At 44.9% G+C, this 21,416-nt stretch overlaps 1 protein-coding gene across 1 annotated transcript in view; it reads left to right on the plus strand.

Annotated features, from left to right (window-relative positions):
• Positions 1-4,984: 4,984 nt before the first annotated feature.
• The window catches only part of LOC120952452 (heterogeneous nuclear ribonucleoprotein 27C), a 214,784-nt gene continuing 198,352 nt past the window's right edge, over positions 4,985-21,416 (plus strand). The window contains exon 1 of the mRNA XM_049606617.1: positions 4,985-4,997. The gene's annotated coding sequence lies outside the window, so the exon portion shown is untranslated. The remainder of the gene's footprint in view (positions 4,998-21,416) is intronic.

The following is a 21,416-nucleotide window of genomic DNA, read 5'->3' on the forward strand; positions in this document are numbered from 1 at the left end:
GATAGCATAGCCAGGGTAAAACTGTACGACGCTATGAGCTCATTTGTAATCCCGGCCAAACTGATAAGGCTAGTTAGAATGACTATGACCAACGTCACATGCCAGGTGAGGGTGGATGGAAAACTCTCAGGACCTTTTGCTACCACCAAGGGTCTGCGCCAGGGGGATGGGCTTGCCTGTCTCCTATTCAACTTGGCGCTAGAGAGGGCCATCCGCGACTCGAGGGTGGAGACTACGGGAACCATCTTCTATAAGTCAACCCAGATCCTGGCATACGCTGATGATATAGACATCATTGGTCTGCGGCTCTCCTATGTATCAGAAGCCTACCAAGGGATTGAGCAGGCGGCAGAGAGCCTCGGATTGCAGATAAACGAGGCAAAGACCAAACTGATGGTGGCAACATCAGCGGACCTACCAATAAATAATCCGAATCTACGTAGGCGTGATGTACAGATAGGTGAACGCACTTTTGAAGTCGTCCCAGAATTCACCTATCTTGGGTCAAAGGTCAGCAACGACAACAGTATGGAAGTTGAGTTGCGCGCAAGGATGCTGGCTGCCAACCGGTCATTCTACAGCCTGAAAAGGCAGTTCACCTCAAAGAACCTGTCGCGACGGACGAAGCTGGGACTATATAGTACCTATATAGTACCAGTACTCACATACGCCTCTGAGACATGGACACTGTCCAAATCTGACGAAGCCCTCTTAGCCGCGTTCGAGAGGAAGATGCTCAGAAGGATACTTGGCCCGGTATGTGTGGAAAGACAATGGAGGAGCCGCTATAATGACGAGCTATACGAGATGTACGGCGACCTCACTGTCGTACAGCGTATTAAGCTCGCCAGGCTCCGGTGGGCTGGACATGTTGTACGCATGGAAACGGACGACCCAGCCCGTAAAGTCTTTTTAGGCCGTCCACAAGGACAGAGGAGGCGTGGTAGGCCCACATTGAGGTGGCAAGATGGCGTGGAGGCGTCCGCCATTAAGACCGGGATAACGGACTGGCAGACGAAGGCGCGAGACCGTGAGCGGTTTCGGACACTCCTGAGGCAGGCCAAGACCGCAAAGCGGTTGTAGCGCCGGATAAGTAAGTAAGTAAGCATGGTTTTGTTCATATGCTTGGTTCTTTTGTTGAGTTCTTTTCTACATTTTATTTTCTTTTAATTTAACCCAGTTTTTGTTACATTTAATCTGTGCTTAACATGTTTCGTAGTTTTCAAATACATTTTACCGCATGTAATTAATTTTAAAACCAAACAAAAAGGTCAAACATCAATCCATTTCGTCAGCCCTAGGTAGGCCCTAGGTAGTTAGCTCGGCAAGTAAGCAAACATACATATCTACACATACTCATACACACTGACGCCCACTTCAGCCGTGGCATGATAAATAATGTCCAATTAATTTAGTCGCCGGTTGGCTTAATTGTTTGCGCTCACTTTTACATTTAAAGCACACCCGCTGCTCCGACCACTCGAACACTCATGTTACCGTGCATTTGGGGCGTTTTGCTTCTCATCCTCAACTGCCCTGCCGATGCCGATGGAGGGGCAGCACATTTTCCCACGACAGCATGGCGCACGTTTCGCGGCTCCTAAACCGTCCCAACAGCGTCCCTTCAAATGCCGAATGTTTGTATATTTGTTTGTTGGCTTGTTTCGGTTTCCATTACCGCGTGCGCGTGTGTGTGTGTGTGTGTGTCCACTCTTAAATTGGCGTTAATTATTCAGGGCCGGGTCGGGTTAAATAAGTTTGCATAATTTTACACATCCGGGGAGTGGTGGTGGGAAAGGGGGGGTCGGGATGGCTGGCCGGGATAAATTGACGCTCCCAAACGCAAAGCGAACCTATACTTCCGGCCCACAAATGCTGAGTGTGATGTAAGCCGCTGCCGGATGATACGGTCGGCGTGGTCGGCCGGAGATGTCATACCGCGCAGTGTGCGCATCAGCCAGTCCACCGAGATACTACATCGGAGGGCAGTAGGGATAGATTTCCCCAAAGTTAATCATAAAACCGCGCACACCACCGCGCCGTGATGTATTCTCGCTTCTCGGCGTACTCGGTTGCGCCAGCAGGATCGATGGCAGCCAGTAATTCCACCCCATTGCTGCCGTGGGTACGATTTTATGAGCGATCAAGAGCTCCCGGCGAGAAAGGGGTGTTAGCCATATGCGCAACAGCATACCGCTAATGCTTTGGTCAATGTAAGGGCTATTTCTAGCGAAACACAAAACCGTCCCGCACTTGGTGCAGCGTTCTGCGACGACGATATCCTTGGGGATAGCATCAGTGCCCTGGAATGGGAAACCGTCCGGGGGGGAGCGAGGGGAAATAAAAAGATCAAAAGTCGATTCTGAACACACATCGCAAACGGGCACACACTGCACTGCATCGTTAGGTAGGTTGAATTGCGCGGAACGTGTGCGAGCTTTTAATGGTCCACTCGATTTGCCGTTGGTGCGGCGGATTTCCCAAAAGGAAACACGTTTGCAGGCAATTTGCCCGTGGCAAACTCCCCTTCTCCCCTCTCCAAGCTCAGCGGCCCTTTTGGTCGACTGGTGGAGAGAAAACTGTGGTAAAAGCAATTTACGCTACACTTTGGGCCGGTAATGTTCGATTCTGAATGCGAGCTGTCAGAGACAGCGCGGCGAAAACAGGAGAGCGAGCAAAATATAAAACCCCTTACGGCTATCGCCTGCAATGGACTTCCCTGCTCAGGAAAAAGGCTCAGGGGTGAGGTTTGGGGCAGTGGCAAGGAGGTGAAAAATTTATTCCTTTTTTGTGTGTATGTGTCTGAATGCTTGTTTACTTCCTCTCTAGCAAGCGGCAAGCGAAATGCGGACAAAGTATATGAATGGAATTTGAAGAAGAGGAAGAAAAAAAAGGTAAACTGTTCACGTACGTTCAATGCAAAAGCACTCTATGTTCGAGATGGACTGATTTCCCAGGACAGATTGTTGTTTTTTTGTTTGGTTTAGGATCGACTAAGTGAAAATATGGCAATCGTTACATGAGTACACCGTACAGCGATACGGTCTGACTGATCAATGGCTGTACAAATCAGTCTACAGAAAATGGACCTGAATCGCAACTTTGCAATGGAAATTTGAAACGAATTTTAATACATGTTTTACATACGTATCAAGCTTAGTATTACGTTGTGTGAAATAAATATCGATATAAAACACATTTTATAGTTTACAGAAACCGTGTCGTCGTTTTGATTTATTGGAAACACTTTTCCATAGCAAACATCACCATTTGGTGCAAAACAAATACCGACTCAAGTTCAAATCCCGTTTACGTGAAGTGATCTAACATTATTTATAGTACCAATAAAAGCCCTACAAAATAGATGGTTGTTATGCAAATAGGATTTAAACCAGCGAATTGGTTTAAATCGTTGACGTGATACAATAATACATTCAGGGGTGGATGTGGGGGGTTTTGCAGCATCAAAAATCGTCGTAAATGTTTACGACATTCAAATGCTTCCGGCTAGGGTCACTCGGGCTATATTTTATTTGCCCATTACTGCATTGGGACAAAGCGAGTCGGTAGAAGTCAATTTGCCAACGTCCGACCGTAACGTAAGTGATCGACCGGTTCGGTTTAAGGATTATTGTTGTTACGCAAAGCATCATTACGCATTATTCTGACATCATGCTGAACAGAACTTTATTTCAACAACAATGGACAACGTTTTGTTTTTTGATGGCAGCAAACGCCATTTGCAATTGCAATTCTTGCTAGCACAAGCACCCAACAAACCAACCGGTACCGATTGACAGCACAACACACTCGATAGGGCTAACAGGGCACAGTGTGTCGTAAATTCAATCTTCACGAAATGTGCACTTCGAAAACAATCCAATACGTACACTTTTACCCCTTCAGCACTCAAACTGTGGGTGTGAAAGTTCAATTCAATTAAACTGGACGACAGTGGGTCGATCGACACACAGCCGTGACTGAAGCACCGAAACTGCGCTGTCTTACTGCTCTCTCCTTTCTGTCAACAGTCTTCTGTCAATGGTCAGCACCATTTCGTTCTGCCGCCGATTTAGTGTGAATCGGTGTCGGTTTGTGTCGGCCTTGGAGAGGATACATGTGCTATTGCAATAGTAGTGAAAAGTTAACTAACAGCATCCGGTCGCAAAACGAAGACGAAACGAAGCTCAGCAGCAACCCTTGTGCCCCGTGTGCCGAGATTATATCAATCAGGCGTCAGCAAACAGAATCCCCCTTGCGGGATTGGTACAGGGGGGTGCAGACCGTGTCGCCCGCCCGTGTCCGCATTGTTGACAACGTGGTGCAGTAGAAATACAGTGCTTACACCGGTTACGGATTCCGTAACATTATCCTGCCCTGCTGGGTATAAGACGTGCCAGCAGCGTACGCGTGGAATGGGGTTTTGACATAATGGTCACCGAGGCAGTCTCCTGTTTGTGCACCACAAACAGCATTCGGAAACGCATGCCAGGCGCAAGTATTACCCTTGTGCACGGGTCCAAAATGAAGACGGATTAGATCTGCACGTCCCGGAGAGTACTTGGGAATGCTAGTTCTTTGCCGGCGAAAACCTCGAAATCTTCGTACGTTTCCTACTCCCTGCAGGCGATCAGTAGCACAGCAAAAAAAAAAAAATGGGGGTAAAAGAACAAACAAGTGCTGGAAAGCATCAAAGGACGAAAACAACACACGAACGAAACCAGAACCAGAATGCTCCACAACAATGGATAAAAACAAAGGCCACAGTTCGCTGTAACCTAATCCTGTCCATCAAATCAGTGCAACAAACACACACACACCAAAACACGCACATACATGTAAGAGAACTGCATAAGAAACTGCACACGAAACGAGCAAAAGTACAATAAAGCACATCCAACTGGCAGCAGAAGGATCACAGAAGAACTTCGTATAGCTCAATCAGACCGGTCGGTTTGATAAAAGCTGCCCACTGGATAAGTCCGGGAAAAGCGATGGTACGAAGCGTTTAGGTTAATAAAAAATGAGACAATAGAGCATCAGAGGGATGGAGAGAGAGAGAGAGAGAGAGAAGGAGAGTCAAAGAGCACGCACAAAAAGTACTTGGTAGAAGCACAATAAATAAAGGTAAGCTTAGGGGTAACTTTTATTGGATTTTGGTGTCACGTGCAAATTGTTTGCAGCGGTACGATATTTAATTTTGAAGCAGGTTTAGGAGTTGTTTCTTTTTTTTACGGGGATGTGAGCGCTTCCAGCTACATTGATCATGTTTGGACGTTTTCTATCTTCTGGAATCATGGATTATTCGCACAACAGCATTGCTCCTACACGATACACGTGAGGAAACCTTATTACGAAAAGATCTATTTCTTTTACAATTTTACCAACACATAATCTTTACCCCTGCGTTGTATTTCCAGAATGTGCTTAGGTAGAAGATGCGGGACATGATTGGGTGGAATTACTAATCAGGTAAGTGACTACGCAATATGTATTACAAGGCTGCAAAGGCTGGCACCTGAGGTGACGATCAATTATGCTATTTCTTTTAACGGAATTAATTGTGCACTGAATTTAGCAATGCATATATTCAGCTTATCTAATGGTATTTTGAAACATCGAATTTCTTAACTTGTGTAACTCTACATGTTAGAATGTTGCTACTGCTCTGCTTCTTTTGGAGGAACAATGTACAATTATGATTTAGCCTCGTGAAGGAAAGCCTTTTTCTTTGCTGTTAAAGGTCAGGAGAGAAGCGATAATGCTTTAGCTTCGCAGAAGTACTTGCTAAAGGCAGTGTTTACTTCCATTAATCTAGTTCTGAGTAATCAACCCAACCCTGATGTAGGAGATGCGGGAAGATAAAAACTCTTCTTGCTCTTAAGAAACATTTATAGCTTCTTTGAATTAAACCCATCGTCACAACCTGTAAGCCAGCTGTAGTCAAGCAACACATTAATGAATTAAATGTACTGATCAAATCCAAAGAGCCTTTGAATGGCAGCTCCATCAAGCTGTAACTAATATTCGATACATTTATTCCATTAGCAAATACGTTTTAATTAAACAAAGTGACCCATACACCAATACACCATACACCCCGAAGGAAGAGAAACATGCGACCTTCCACAATCACAATACATACCCGAACTTGTTGCTTGTCTGTCGGCCAGTCTACGGCTCTACTCCCAACGCCAAGCAAACCTGGCAACCAACTGCTTTAAACGCGCACGCGGTTCACGCTTCCAGCATTGCGGTCCTAGTCAGCATAATTTGTGCCAATAACAAGTAAAAGTACTTTCCCTCCAGCCGACGCGTGTCCTTCATTTCCTTTCATTGGCGCTAAATTTAGGACATAATTCCGGTGCGCGACGGTGCTCGCGTACCTCGGCCGGCCCCGGAAGGAGCATGAAACTGATGATACGTGTGCTAATAAAAATCGATCATCATCACGTGACCGGAATGGTGGAGGCAAAATTTCACCGATGAAGGTTATTAAGTCGATGCCAAAACACCGTACGGAGGCACGATTTTCCCACAGTACATTGGGGCGAAGGAGCCGCCGGACGCGTGGGAAACTGGAAAAAACCCTTGTTCAAAAATCAGGATAAGAAGTCGCAGCCAGCTCGTAATGCGGCACTTGGGGAGCGGGCCTTGGAAGTTAGGCTCGTTTGCACGTAATGGCATTTTTATGGGATCGTTACACCCGGTGGGTGGGTGAACGGGTGGCTGATGGGGGGGGATTGGTGGGGCTCGTTGAAGTCGGAATTATCGAAATGCAAGTGCTCGAGTGTGTCGAGTGTTTGATTAGCTCGGGGAGGGGGAAAACACAGGGAAATGTTCAGTGTGTAAGAAGTCAGTGTTGCTGTGAGTGCTTTAAGTTTTGTACTACGTTGGACTCAATGATGATAGTGTGCCAATAAGACAATACAGAGTGATGGAGAAACATGTTTGGAGAGAACAAAAAATACTTGGATTTTCACAACATTTAGAATGAATTTTGATAAATTAATTTAATTCAAACTCGATGCAGACATTCAATGTTTAGTAGCGTTAGAATAATGTTCAGATATGCATCAGGATTTCCGTTGGATTCCACATGTTTGCTTATGGTTGAGGAATGTTTAAATGCTTTCACACACTTGTTCTTGGACATGAAAATGATGTAAGTATCCACCTGAAATACCTTGCTAGAGGCTATGTTTTACCGAAGCAGTATAGCACAATACAGCAGCATGTTAATGCATGTTCCACGAATTGTGCTTGAACTAAACCCCGTTCAGTTCGAACGACTGACACAAATACAGCCAGCAACAAAGTACTTTTCTATGAATGCATCGCAACGTTTCGCCACATTTTCCGAAATGCATGTTTCATTCATTGCGCTGTGTTTCATTCCATTCAATGCCGATGCCAAAGGCAGAGCCCCGCAAGAGTCCTGCTGGTAATGGTGCTGGTCCGTTGCACAGCTCCCCTTCCCCGTGCAACGATACCTTCCGCCTCAGATCCAGGGCGTCCCATTGTGCAATACCTTGCGGGTAAGTACACCTGCATGGAGGTGCCTCCAGTCCAAGCCCAATCCTATGCATCCTGTGGAGAGGATTGTGGGTGAATTTACGGTTCAATCCTCACCTCAGCGTCGTACCGTCGTTAGTGAATTTGCACCGCGGCAAGCGAGAACGGACAGGCTGGCGGATGTAGTGAGGGCTGTTGGATGGTGGGTTTTAAGTGAGTGTTATTTTTCTCAATTTGCCTTCAGCATATAAATGACAGCGAAGCGTCACACGGCCCCCGGAAACGGGCTGCCGGGTGCTCGGGGACCTCGGGTGCCCGGGGACTCGCGACAAATCCTTCCCGCCCGGGATGCCAGGTGGGCTGGCTGTCGGTCGGCCGGAGACACACGCAAATGGGCCGAAGAAATATGAGATCGTTATCGCAAAGAATGATTACGTGCCGTTGTTAGCATTTATTAGCGATGGTTGCGACACAGCGCCACACACCCTGCCGGCTCTGCTGAGGCGACTGTGACTGTGTAATATCGCAGCACAAACAGCGCCTTTCGCGCCACCGTTCGCGTTCACGTGTGGAAAAGGAGGGTGCTATCAAGAGACTGCGGATAGCGTTCTTGGGTTTTGTCTTTTTTTGTTTTGTTTATCATTACAACCCGACGACATGCAAATGTGCTTTTGAGGGTAGATTCCGGGGTGTCACTGTTCGCGACATTGCCGTGACGGTTTATGACAGCTTGACGGGGGCCCGGTGCCACTGCTCCAGTCTGCTACGCGATGGCTGAAAAGCTCTTTCCACTGTGTATTCGGCTTTTGGAATTTGGCGAGCAAGATACATAGCAAAGGAAGAAGAAAAAAAATGGCAGCCACAATTGAGTTAGAAAATAAGGCATTATTCGATCGTGGAGCGTAATTTCATTTTAAAGGGCGTTTGCCAAATCATCCAAGCGCCCGGAGAAATTGACCTTGCAATCGATTATCGAAGAGCATTTGCATAACCGAATCGCATCGAAGTGGCAATTTCCCGTGCGGTGGGAGGTTTGAGCACAAGTTATCGATTTTCAATGATCCTTTAGAGCAAAGGAGCTAGACAGTGAGAAGAAAGGAGGCGATTATGCTCTTCCATGGTAATGTTTTATTTTTATTTGAAGTTTTTTGATATTACAATTTTGCTATTTTTTGAAACCAATTTTTACCCTAATGCAGTGTAAGTGGATGATAATGAGGGTAATATTTACTTTCCTCTCATCAACCAAAGCCCGTGGACCGTTTTTTACGGCGAAGTGAGTGAGTTCCCCCCCCCCCCCCCCCTTCCAATAGCACCCCAAATTTCCCACTTATCCTTTGGCAACGTAATGGGTTGAAATATAGCCCACAAATCTTGCGGCCATCTCATTGCCGCTACCGTGGCGCACTCGTGAATCACGTACCGTGAAACCCATAATATATCGTTATTGTTTTCAGATTTGTGTATGCGTCTCACACCGCACACGGAAAATAAACCACGGAAACCGCGTGGAAACGCGTGGAAAAAGCATGACTTCCACGCAGGATCACCGCACCGCACATTCGTCCGTTCCCTTTTTTGTATTTTGTGCTCCCGTTAGTAAAGGTGAACAACACACAACCAGTGTGGGCCTGCGCTGTGAGAGGGTGTCTCATAAATCTCAACTTTTCGCCAAATAGCGAATTGATGAAGCACATCGATTAACGATCGGTTCAAACTAGGGGCAGCCGCGTGAAGCATGATATCCGACCGGCGCGCTTAACTGCTCTAATGAACTCCTTCCGGGCGGTTCACTTAACGATCGGGCTGATTCGCTCCCTTCTGATTAATGTGCTTAGGTGAATGTGTGTGTGTGTGTGTAGCCAAGGATGCGTAAAGGATGTGTTACGAGGTAACGCTATGCACATTAGCTGTAAACATTAAGCAACCGAAAAAGGAGTATTGCCGACACCCTTCAAACAATAGAAAAGTGCTTCTGTTTTGCGCGTTTTCCACCCTCAAAACGACGACAAAAGCCGCACCAAATCTGTGCCCAGCATTTGGCGTAAAAAGGAACGACACGAACTCAAATTTATAACGCTTACAGCATGCGCATTACTGGCGTGAGAAATGAAGTAATTATTCGCCGTTAGCTTTTCGGCTAACCCGATGGGCAATGGGGAGGTTTTGGGTGGGCTGAACACAAAAAAAAGGCTTAGCGGGGGTTAGCTAAGCAATCATCCACCCACTTTCATCAAAACGGTTGGCTTGCTCGGTACGGGTTGGTCTTAAATCTAAGCCTTATCTGCATCGTTATCACCGGCCTGCTGTGGGTAGCTGGAACCATTGCATTTGCTACACAAATTGTGGCCAGAATTTCAAAAGGCAGCAGCATAAACGATACTTTTGAGCCGCTTTTTTTGGTTGATGGTGGATGCTTTAAATTTCCGCACCGACCCCCGCATTCGTGGCTAGTTAGAGGCGGCCCCATCTCACAAAAGCCCACTCATTTTCATGGACTGTTTATGGTTGTGATGTATTATTTTTAGTTGCTGTGCTTATCACCCTTTTTTTACAGAAAAAAAGAAGAAGAAGAAGCGACGGTAGGTTGCTTTTTTTGCACAATCATTCGGCAAATAGATTTTGCTCGGGGGTGCCGACGGAACAGACCGTTACCACAGTGATGAAGCGTTTTTTATGCCAATTTTTCGTTCAATCATTGGGAGGCAATCATCGAGTGGTTTTGCAGCCAAGTGAAGGGATAATGAAAAGGGATTGAACTACTATCGTGATGAATGATCGTAAGCGCCAACAACAGTCGTAAGCGGTTATCGTGACGGATGGGGAAAGCGGGGGTATAAGAGGATTAGAGTGTTTTATTTTGGGAACGTGCAATTTGAAACTGGTAATTTGTTACCATTTCCAAGCACTCGAAACGTTTCTATGGACGCATATGTGTAGCTTATTATTTGTCGGACTATATTATGAGTCAAATGCCACGTAACGTAACGTATCTACTGAAATCTTTCAACCCATTCGTACCTTAAACAGCTACATTGCGTCTCCTTTACCCGCACTCAACCTTACTGCGTGTGTGTTCTAATGAGCACACATAAAACCTGACCCATACCCTCACTACCATACCATGCTCATCGCAAAATGGTGGGCAATAAATTTTAATTACCATCACGCGTAACATTGCACCCGCGCGAACATCCACTCCCACAGGAGCTGGCACGTTACAAAGTTACAAGAATGAATCCCGCAAGGGACTTCTACTTCCGCTGCGTTTAGTCCACTGCGGTAATGGAAAATCAATACTTCGTGACATTGGTCACACGGAGTTAAGGTGCAAGAATGTAAATTGCATCATTAAAGCATTCTTTCCTGTTGCGATGTGCACAGTTGTACTATTGATACGTGACACATTTGCACACATTATTGTGTATGTAAATCATGGATTTGAGATTAAAAGAAAAATGTCTGACGGTGAGCTTTGAACGATGGATGATAAAGGAGAGCAAGAAAGGGACACGCAACTAACAGGAGTTACGATCGAACAGCGTTGAGTTTGTTTCATTTCATTGCCGTTTAATTGAGAACAATCCCAGGAGTGAGTTATTGCCATAGGATTCGGCGAATTGTCAATCTGATGCCGTACGCCTGCCAACGACAGCATCGACGCAGATGATGCAGCTATGTCCTGCAGCTGGCTAGCTATTACAAGCTGCACAGAAATGCACTCTCATTTGTGGTGTGGTTTATTAGTCAGAAACATGATTATTGATATTGGCATCTATTTTACCGTGTCCTGGTCACAGTGCTACGTGCTCACTGTGACACACCACTGCTGATCATCGCATCGTGCAAAGCAAAATGGTACAAGCTTGCAATGCCACTGCCCTTGCAGTATTCTAGGAAGCAATTGACAGGAGAAGCTTCGTGTATTTCGAATCAATTTACAATAGATAGTTGAATCAGCAGAAATTGATGTATATCCGATGGAAAATTGTCTCCAACGTTGTTTGTGTGAGAGAGCAAAGAAAAAATAAATCGTTGATCCCGGTTTAGGCTTGTAATTTACTGCAGTTTTGAGCGAGTTTCCGAAGTGTAGAGATGTGAGCAAAAAAAGGTTCTGGGACGCCTACGAATGATAGGGTCTAATAATTACATTTCCGCAGCAGCAAGCAAAATGACTTTTGCGAACAAAAACCATCAGAAAAAAGGGCCGTTTTACTTTGGCACGATGCAAATAAGCGCTTAAGGAGCTCAATTTCTATTGTTTTTTTTTCTCCCCCGCGTGTCCTTTCAATGTAAGCAGGTTGCGAGGATCAGGTTGTTTTTTAAATATGTTTTTTTGTAATGTTTGCTTTACGTTTTGCACCACCATAATCGAATTTCATTCCACGAACTAACACGAGTGACACGTACCGTTGTCGAGTGTCTTCTTTGTTCATTTTGTGTATGTGTTTGTGTGTGTTTGAGTGTGTGTGTGTGTGCTTTTCCCATCCACAAACGCCACCCCGAGCGGATCGAAGCTGTTAAAGATGCGCCCCGGCGATGCGTGGCCAGGAGAATCATAATTAAGTAATTTGAGAAAGTGCCCGGGTGCGCACCAGGAATGTGACCGTGTTCCTCTCCATGCCCGAGCAGCATGCCGCGTACGTACGAAGTTCCCGATCGCCCAAAGGGAATTAAAAATCATCAAAGGAAAAATTCTCCTGCGGGTGGAGTGAGCGCTCCGGTTCGTTTTTCGCCATTTACAATATTGAATTAACATTCAGCGCCACGTCGAGGGCCGTGTGATGATGCGATGCCCCGGTTGCCTGGGGTAGTGGTGACATAAATAGATCCTGTCATGCTTTTGCCTAGCTTTTTCGTACCGTACCGTTGTACGAGGTGTTTGTTTTGTAATAATTTCAATGAAAAGTTTGCTCGTTGAGTTATTCGTACGACATTAAAATTATTAATTTAATATACCATATTTTTAAACTATTTTTGGGAAGCGAATCTAACGCAACTGTAGTACACTGTACAGTCTGAAAGCATGCACCGTTTGTTATTTCAACTTTGCAGAGCATTTATTCAAACACTCCTTGAAAGGCGTTTTTACTTTTATTATATATTGCGGCATACGATGCAATACTGCACGGGTAGGGCCATTCTTACATAGTTCTCTCGTGAGAAATAGTTTCGCCTATCAGGCAGCAGTGGGTAGGTTCACTCCTGAGTACTTCACACCATGAACTTTACCCCTTGACTTTGTTTAGAACTTTGTGGCACCGGGCTTGTGTTGTGTGCACCGGGACCGGGAGAACCTTGGGGTACAAGAGGCATAACCTCCGGGGGAAGGGGGTTTAGATTGCATCGCATTCCGACACCTCGGCATGCGTACCGTTTCATCTTCCCAAGATCCGATACGATGCCGGAACGAACACAGGCTGGAAACACTCATTCTTCAAAATATGCTCCGCGCTAGCGTACTGTGTACATGAGTGCATGTGTTGAAGCGATTGTGGCACTTATAAGTGCTCTTCAACAACTCAATGGGTCAGTGAGGCAGCTGTAGTGCGCAAAACGTCTACGTCTTTAACACTTTAAGCGCCGCGTCATATGAAATCGCACGACGGCTTTGTTCACCGCTCAGCTCTGTATCTGACGCTCACCAATTCTCTTGATAACGAATGAGGTAGGAAAGAGAGAACTAGAACGACATGTGCTACGCCGTTATCGAAATGAAACAAAAGAGTGATAATAGTCGCACGAACAATTGTCGCTCTCATCGCTCTCTTGTCATGCGCTACGTGCTCACTCGCAAACTGTGACGTCAGGCCGGCGGTCAAAGTGTTAATGCTGTGTGAACACCAACACAAACACCAGCGCGATGGAAAATCACTGCGTCGGTGACAAAAGGTGAACAAGCAAACAATGGGCGAGAAAACGTAAAACAAGCGACTGAATCACCACTCCGGTGCACTTTGATTTGCTAGTTGATGTACAGTGTGTAGTGCACACCTTTACAGTATTCGCAAATGCTGTTCAAAACACGTCCACAGCAAAGGACCACAGCTTGAATACATTTCTTTACATTTACCGTCTAGATCAGGGGTCTCCAAACTGAGCCCGCGAGCCTCTAAGATTCTTTAATGCGGCCCGCGATGACTAGGTAAAGGTAAAATTAAATAGCTGTCTTTTCTGACTAGTTAATCAAAATATATTTTTTTACTTCTGAAAGACGAAAATCAAGATTCAATACAATAAAGCTGCAGAAATTTAATATATTTTGTTAGTATTTTCTTATTAAAACGAGTTTTGTACTTTCACTCATTCTAAAGGTAGCGTCAAAATGGCCCTCAACAACGTTGATTGTGAAACAATGCGGCCCGCAAACTGAAAAGTTTGGAGACCCCTGGTCTAGATCAAGAGATGATCCAACAGCAAAATCCTGTGATAAAATACGAAAGTAATTTCTCTCATCTTTACACATAACCCTGTGCATTAGATAGGATATACGTTTTGAATCAAAACCAACTAGCAGCAATCATAAAAAAATATGGACAAATCCTTACATGATGCAGTGCTGATATCAAGAAAAGGCAAAAAAAACCCACCCTGCCGTCTTCCTGCGACAACAGACCGCTCCAAAACGATGTGTGAATACGCTTCATGAATTTCTTAAAGCCTGCCAAACCGGCGCCAGGTCGGTGCAAAAGTTACCTTCTTCAAAACGGCCGTAACACGCGCGCCGCCCGGCTAGCTCCGGGAGAAGAGATTGCAAAAAGATTGGATTGATATTTGCTTGGGCGGTTTTGCCGAGCACACCGGGAAAAATATAATACAGATTTTAAAAATGAATATGCTTACGGAAATCCTCACCACAATAGGAACACAGGCAAGCAAGCAAACGAACGCAGAAAAACACCTACCAGCAGCACACAAACAAAACCCGAAGCCCGATTCGAATGCAGCGAGAGTGAGAGAGCGGAGAGAAAGAGGGATAGAAGAAGAAGAATAAAAAATCAAAGCACCAAGTAGACACCGTGTTTTTTCCCCGTGCGTGATAAACAACAACATTAGAATTTGTAGCGGTCGCGAAACGGCCATCCGAACTGCATGGGATGCCCATTCAACGGTGGGACCGTGCAACATAAGAAACCGTTTTCTGCAAGATAAAAGATCCATACAGTTGTGCGACGACGGGAGGCCCCGGCGTGCCCGGGAAGTTTATCGGATAAGAAATATTCAAAAGGCGGCTAAGAGCAGTAACAAAACAGAAGGAATGTAAAAACCGACCATGACGAAATAAAAACGGGAAGCAAATGTGAAAGCAAAAACAGAAGGTGGGGAAGGTGAAGAAGAAAAAGAAGAAAGAGAAAAAACAGCGACAAACAACAACGCGGTTGTTTTGCACACACTTTACTGTTGCTGGGCTGAGTGTCGTTTTTGGAGTGTCGTAAAATTTTACATTCTCCACGTTACGCGCGCCCGCCCGTTACGGGTGTTGCATAATGAAGTGGATGGGTGGTGGTGGTGGTGGTGAGAGTAGCAGTGGGTGGAAAAATCTGCCAGGCAGTGCTTTCTTTTAATGGCAGTGCTGCGGCAGTGTCCTCGGCAAAGGAGCCCAGATGAAGCGCGCGAACAATATGCGAAGCGAAAATATTACACTCGTCGAGAGGAATAAAGCCGCATTACCAACCCGTAACGCTACTGTAAGATGTAACGGAGCATCCTTGCCTGGCGCATAGAAATGGTTCGCTTTGTTGTGTAAAGTACTGTGCAGTATCCTTTCTTCAAAGGGGCTTGCAGCCTCTCAATGCGCCCGATGAGTCAGCCTTTGCACCCCGTTTCGTAAGGCGGATAATCGTTACCCAACCGCCGCTGGGGCTGCATCAGTAGCTCAGTCCCGAATAAAGCTGCTCAGCTCCTAATAAGTGGTCAATCGAGCGCGTACATTCCGGCCGATTAATTAGCCGCCCGCAAGGTACCGGCTCTCGGCAAGCGGCTTATGTGCCCAGCACTGTCCAATTAAAAATGTAGCAAACAAATTGCGAACCGAAGCGAACCTGGGATTAAGTCGCTCTCTCTCCAGTGCATGGGGATGCAGGCAGGGGGCGGATTGCTGTTATCCGGTTGCAGTAACGAGCATTGTTTGGCCTGCCCCGCAACATTCGGCTCATGACAGTTCATGACTAACCCGATATAGGAGGGCGCGGAAAAAATAACAATCTAAAGAGAGGACATGAGTAAAAAGGACACGAGCACCACGCGCGGTTACAGTGCTGGAAGTTCTGGAACCCGTTCCGTGGCCGTGCGGTCAGTTTATACTGCTTTCCCATATTTGTACGTATCTTTGCATCTGGACGCCTTGTTTTTTTTTTTTTTTCATTTTCGTTGGCGTTATTCGGAAAATGATCAGTCTTTATCAGATACGGGGCGGTTTATGGTAGGACTCGGTTATGGTTATGGTAGGACTCAGGAAAAGGGGTTCCTCGCCTGAGGCAAATGTAAGGGTAAGTGTAGTGGGACAGACAGTTACACGATTAAAAACATTAACGTCACTTATTGTGTCTTGCTTTCAATCGAGCTTTTGATTGCATGATGCCAATGGTTATGATATGAATCCATGAACGAACCACAAATGACACATGCAAGTATCTCTTTGCCCCTTTACATGTATTATTCATAGTTATGATAATATAAAAATAAATAAAATGTTGTTTTTTGAATGGCAGATTCTATATTTCAGCTTTTTTTATTGTAATAGTCTTGCCTGTCTAGAAACTGATAGTAAGTCATAGGAATGGTGAGCACTCTGTCTATACGAGACTTCAGAATTACACAGTCATCGTGTGGTTCAATTGTCAACTCGTACGACTCAATATCATGCCCGTCATGGGTTCTAAATTAGAATGGACCGTTTCCCCGTAGCAAGCATTGACTCTCAGGCTGTGCGAGGTAACGAATTAAGTCTCGAAAGTCTGTATGGGCCGGCATGTCCGCTTTAGGACGCTACGCGAAATAGAAGAAGAACCCATCAGAGGCTTGTTGTTAGATCGTATGACTTAGCGTCTAAATGCACAAATACATTGCAAGCTAACTTTTCGTTTGCTTAAGTTAGTTTCCATACAGCATTCTCCTATTCAACACATTGCAAACTGAACGCTGCAATGTATCACCTCCTTCGTTATGTTATTTATTCCAACAGATTGCTTTGACGTATGACGGAATGACGATTGAACCACCGCACCACCCATCTGCTACACGGCCAATGAGGCGCCTCAGCCATTGCTGCCGCTGCTGATTCACCGAAAACGTGACCGAACAGTGCTGCTGTCGGAAGCTGTCCTCATCCAGGGAGCAGTCTAGCTCAATTGACAGATCGTGCTTTCGTTGCAGCAAAGTGCATCCTAACAAAAGCTGCAACTTCAGTTTTCCGCTTGATCAACTCAATCGCCAAGGGTAAGGCATGGTTCGATGCCGGTCCCGGTTTTGATTCCAGTAGCCCATCGCTATGACGAATTGCTGATGTGGAAGAACGCATTGTAAACGCGTTGATCGAGGTTCCGATCCGAGTGTTTGTATGCTTTGGAGTTGTGGTTAGGTGTCCGCCCGAGCGGTAACTAGTAACGCTCGGTTCGCTGTGCTTGAGTGCCGCCGGTTTGGGTTGAGATTGAGATGACGTGCCAGGGACAACGGGGCAAACACATGGGTGGAAATGTCAAGCGATTGGATGATTGAGCTTGATTCCGGCATTAACGGTTGAGCAAATTACTATTAAGAAATGGCAAGCACCCGTACTGCAATGGTGGTATGGCCTTCAATCGGAGCATATTACAATGAATGTTTCAAACACTGACGGTAGGAAAGGGCGTGCCAATGTAATGGTGACGATGGAATAGTTCAAATGATTTCAAGGATGCAATTCATGTGACATTGTATGCCACTGTCCTTCATGGAATGAATTTTGCAATCTGTTTAATGATTGTTACAATCGAATGTAACTTAATGCTGCCTGTTCTGTGTGTTGTAAAATAAAAGCCTCACCATTTTCTTCATGAAAAATGCATCAATCGCTGGTTAATAAATTGCACACGTAAAAAAGCCCCCAAACGATGTGAAAAGTGCAAAAGCAATAGAATCGAATTCCACCGAAAAATTGCTGTTCATTTCAGCCCCAGCGCACAGCACCATCAATTTCAAGCTAAATGGGTAACGAGAATGGTTATTAGTTTCGTTGGAAGTTGCTGAAGACCATTCCGAAACGCGCGGCGGAAAGAAAACAGGCCACACCGTGCCGCCGATGGAAGCGCCACGGAATTGTGGTTGACTTTGTCGAACGGGGCAATAATAATCGATTGCTACAGCTGCATCGATTGCAAATCTGCAATCAAACTAATAACAGGCTTGATTGGTTACTAGCGCGGTTACATTGAACGGACACCGCGCGTTACACGCAAGCGTGCATTTGATCGCAAAAAAACGTGTTTACTTTGTTAAGCTTTTCTTTTTATTCTGTGAAGAATATGGGTTCAATTTCAGAAACAAAGTGTTTGAAGTGGTCTTTTTCTCTCGCCGCTAATGGAATAGAAATGTTGCAGTGGAAAACTTGCTCATTTTTATGCGGGTTTCATTTGATTTATTTTAAACCCCTCATACCGGTGGTGCAATATGGTGGTGATGATATGAAAATTCGTATTTGATATTAAACCCGATAATCGAACAATTTGCATCAGCACCATCGTCAGCAATTATGGATGCAATGCAATTTCAGCATCGCCACTCTTCATTACTTTCTCTCTCACTCTCTATCTCTCGTCGTAATGCATGGTTTCTTTTCGCTTAGTTCCAAAAAGTTACTACAAACCGTGGGTTAAAGGGTAATAAATTTTCTCATTATCTCTGCCAGTGCCTTTTTTGTTTAATCGCCCAGGTGTAACAGTGCACTTCAACACTTGGAAAGGAAACCAATTTCCGCGTTTCGTTTGCTATCTGCCTTCACACGTGTGCATTCAATCGGGCTGCCCTGTTCCGAGCGTTATCGGTTCATTGATTTAAATTGGTTCCGAAGCTTTTGGCCCATTTGTGGCCATAACCATCCGACCCGAAAACCGCACAATTCGGTGGACTGCGAAATTTGGTGGCCGTTTCGGGCAGACCTGGGCTTACCAAAGCGTGGAGAAAATAATTTTCATTTGCTCAGTGCAGCGGTGGAGCGTTTTTTTGTTCTTCTTCTTCTATTTCCCCGTGTAAGATGGTGTGCAGTCTGCATTATCTTTTACGTCTTTGGTGTGTTTTAAAGGGAGGTGAGAGAATGTAGTCTTACATCGTTCCCGTGGTAGCTCTTTTCCTCATAGCTGGAGCTTTTGTCTTTGTTACATTAAATCGGTTCATTAGCCAGATAATTTTTATCTAAAGTGTGTTCTGTGAAAATGATATGGTTCGCAACACTTCTTTTATTATACGGCCGTTAGACGATGTATCCAGCAAAATGTGTTGATATTTTACATACTTTAGGTTTAGTTTTGCTTTCTTTGCAATTTTATTTTGTCGTATTGCTTTGCAACTACTATCTTCAAAATATTGTTACCATTCAAACTTACAAAATGAAAACGAAGCTTACAATGATGAGCTGACTAGAGAATTCCTGTATCAATTTAATGTTTAAAGGCCGGGGGACATTGCCCGTACTCGCTAGTGTAATTTTGATTTTCACTAGCACATCTGGCGGCGGCTGGTGGACGCTTTTTTTGGTCGTCGGGAGAATGATCGTGTCGGATCGGAAAATATATTAGTTTTTTCACCGTTTTTTTGATGCGAAAACGGCTGAATTACTTGCACAACATATTTATCTATCAATTACAAAGCTTTTCCAGTTAAGTTAAAGTGAAAAACATGGAAAAATAACGTATTTTCTGGAGTGCCTCCAAATTGTTTGGCAAAATGCTTCGGTCAGACGCCGCTAGAAGCGCTAGTGAAAATCGAAATTACACTTGCGAGTACGATCAATGTGCCTCGGCCTTACGAATTCAAAAAAAAAAAAGAAGTCACATTTTACCAACAAGGATGGCAACATCTCGATCCATTTAAAATTATCGGGTTTGAAAGAGAACGACCCGTTATACTGAGTTGTTCAAGTCAGTTTCGAATGTAATTATTGTTAATCGCCACGAACAAAATGTTATTCCACATCGATCTGATGTTTCATTTCCATCATAATAAATTTTAATTTCTTCAGCATGATTTTCAACACTTTTACGTGCTGCTACCATCGTTTTTTAAACGGGGTTTCAAGCCGGATCTTATGACCCGTTGACAGATGAAGTGTTGAAAATCATGCTGCAGGAATAAAAATTTATTATGGTACAAATGAAATATCAGATCGATGTAGAATAACATTTTGTTCGTGGCGAATAACAATATTTACATTCGAACGTGACTTGGAAACCCCTATAAAAATTTAGCAATTTTTACGTTACGTAATTCAAGGATGACAATACTTTGAATTTTAGTTAGCGCTAGCAGTGTTCCGATTGGATGCAGCATCCTTAAAGGGTAGTGGAAGGAGTGAGAGAAAGTATACACGCTCCGCTCGTCATCTTTGCAATTTTTGCGTTACGTAATTGATGGATGACGCCTAAGTGAAAAATATACACAAATATTGCAAAACCGTTTCATTACCACACACTCTGAATGTGACTTTGATTAATTTGCAGGAAAAAACTACCAGTAAAGTACAACAGAGCTTCAAAAACCACACTCAAACTAACGTTGAATTTTCCACCCTTGACCACAAAATCGATGCCTCGTTTGACCTCTTTTGTAGCGTGTAAAATCGATACTACTACACGATAGTCATTAGCTAGTACACCACACTGGTGCTTCCTATACGAGACAGACGGAACAAAACTCACACAATAAAAACCATCATCACCATCACCATCACCACCACTACTACGAACCCCTGCTCCACCAAAAAGCTCAACAGTTCAATCGATTTCCACACCGTAACGTAACGAACGGACACCAGTCAGCCCAGCCCCGTGCCCGATGGTTGCAGCAGGAGGGCATTAATAATTAAATTTTCACCAATCCAATTGCGATCATAATTAGCCCATTGAGTACCAACACCTGCACACACCGTAGGATGAGGGAGGGTATGTGGCGAGCGGACACACAGGAAGCAATAGCAGAAAATGGAATTTAATTGAGCGATAGTACACTTACACTTACGACCGCTATAGCTGGATTAGAAAGTGTCGCCGGCCGATGTCAGCTGTCAAGCGAGTTCTGAGTGTTCGTGCGGCTGTGCTGTGCGCACTTTCATGTTCTTGGTACGTTCTGCTCAGCTTGGTTCGTAATGGAATTGTTTAATTTCACCCGTACCCAAACCCGTCCACCCGGGGATCCGGTTTGGTAGGCAAATAATGGAATCTTTCGATTAGAAGCATGCGGCTGGATGGAGATTCTCGCCCGTTTGGAATGTGCTAAAGCTCATGTGTGTTTGGCTTGTTTCGTACGAATCAATATCAGCACAAATCCAAACGAAACGGTGTTGATTTATTGATGAGCAACCCCTTTTCATCCTTCTACGGAATGTGCCGGTATGTGCCGGAGGCCAACGTCTGGTATCCTGGCTCGATGGTATGCTACGGAGGTATGCTACGGGAAATGTACAGCAAAGCTACGTCACTCCCATTGTCAGATTGCCATCTAATTCTTATTACAAAATGCACACAGCACAAGACAAAGGCCGGGCGTTATGCAATCAACTTTTTGTTGCTTACGCACAAGCACACACACACACACACACACTAGGACAATCACCGGTAAACCAAGTGAGGGTAACGTCTTCATTGGCGGGCAAGCAGGCACCCTGGCTGAGTCAGTACCGAATGGTGGAAAAGTTAAACTTCACCCCCTTG

The sequence above is a fragment of the Anopheles coluzzii genome, chromosome 2 (genome assembly GCF_943734685.1).
Source record: "Anopheles coluzzii chromosome 2, AcolN3, whole genome shotgun sequence".
NCBI classification, from domain to species: domain Eukaryota; kingdom Metazoa; phylum Arthropoda; class Insecta; order Diptera; family Culicidae; genus Anopheles; species Anopheles coluzzii.